Source organism: Apis dorsata, unplaced genomic scaffold (genome assembly GCF_000469605.1).
Source record: "Apis dorsata unplaced genomic scaffold, Apis dorsata 1.3 scaffold_1224, whole genome shotgun sequence".
NCBI lineage: Eukaryota > Metazoa > Arthropoda > Insecta > Hymenoptera > Apidae > Apis > Apis dorsata.
In genome coordinates this window covers 1-293 of record NW_006264321.1, presented here as the reverse complement: position 1 = coordinate 293, position 293 = coordinate 1, and the positions used below count along the sequence as shown (strand labels likewise).

Sequence of the window (293 nt, the reverse complement as noted above, 5' to 3'; positions counted from 1 at the left end):
TGAATCTAGCTAATATACCTATAAAATAAAAAAAATTCTTATATAATATTATCTATGTAATATTAATAATAATAATAATAATAAATATAATAATAAAATATAAAATATAAATATAATAATAATATAAAAATATAATAATAAAATAAATAATATTAAAAATAAATTTAAATATATAAATTCATTCATACCGGCATGAACAGCAGGATGAAGAGTTTTAACTCTTCCATTAAGCATTTCAGGAGCACCAGTAATATTAGAAATATCTTTTACTGGAAGATCAGCATTTCTCAAAG

At 17.4% G+C, this 293-nt stretch overlaps 1 protein-coding gene across 1 annotated transcript in view; it reads right to left on the bottom strand.

Moving 5' to 3' along the window:
* LOC102671047 (bifunctional purine biosynthesis protein PURH) overlaps positions 1 to 293 on the bottom strand; it is a 2,506-nt gene extending 2,213 nt beyond the window's left edge. The window contains exons 1-2 of the mRNA XM_006625034.2: positions 189 to 293; positions 1 to 18 (exon numbers count right to left, since the gene is read on the bottom strand). The gene's annotated coding sequence lies outside the window, so the exon portion shown is untranslated. The remainder of the gene's footprint in view (positions 19 to 188) is intronic.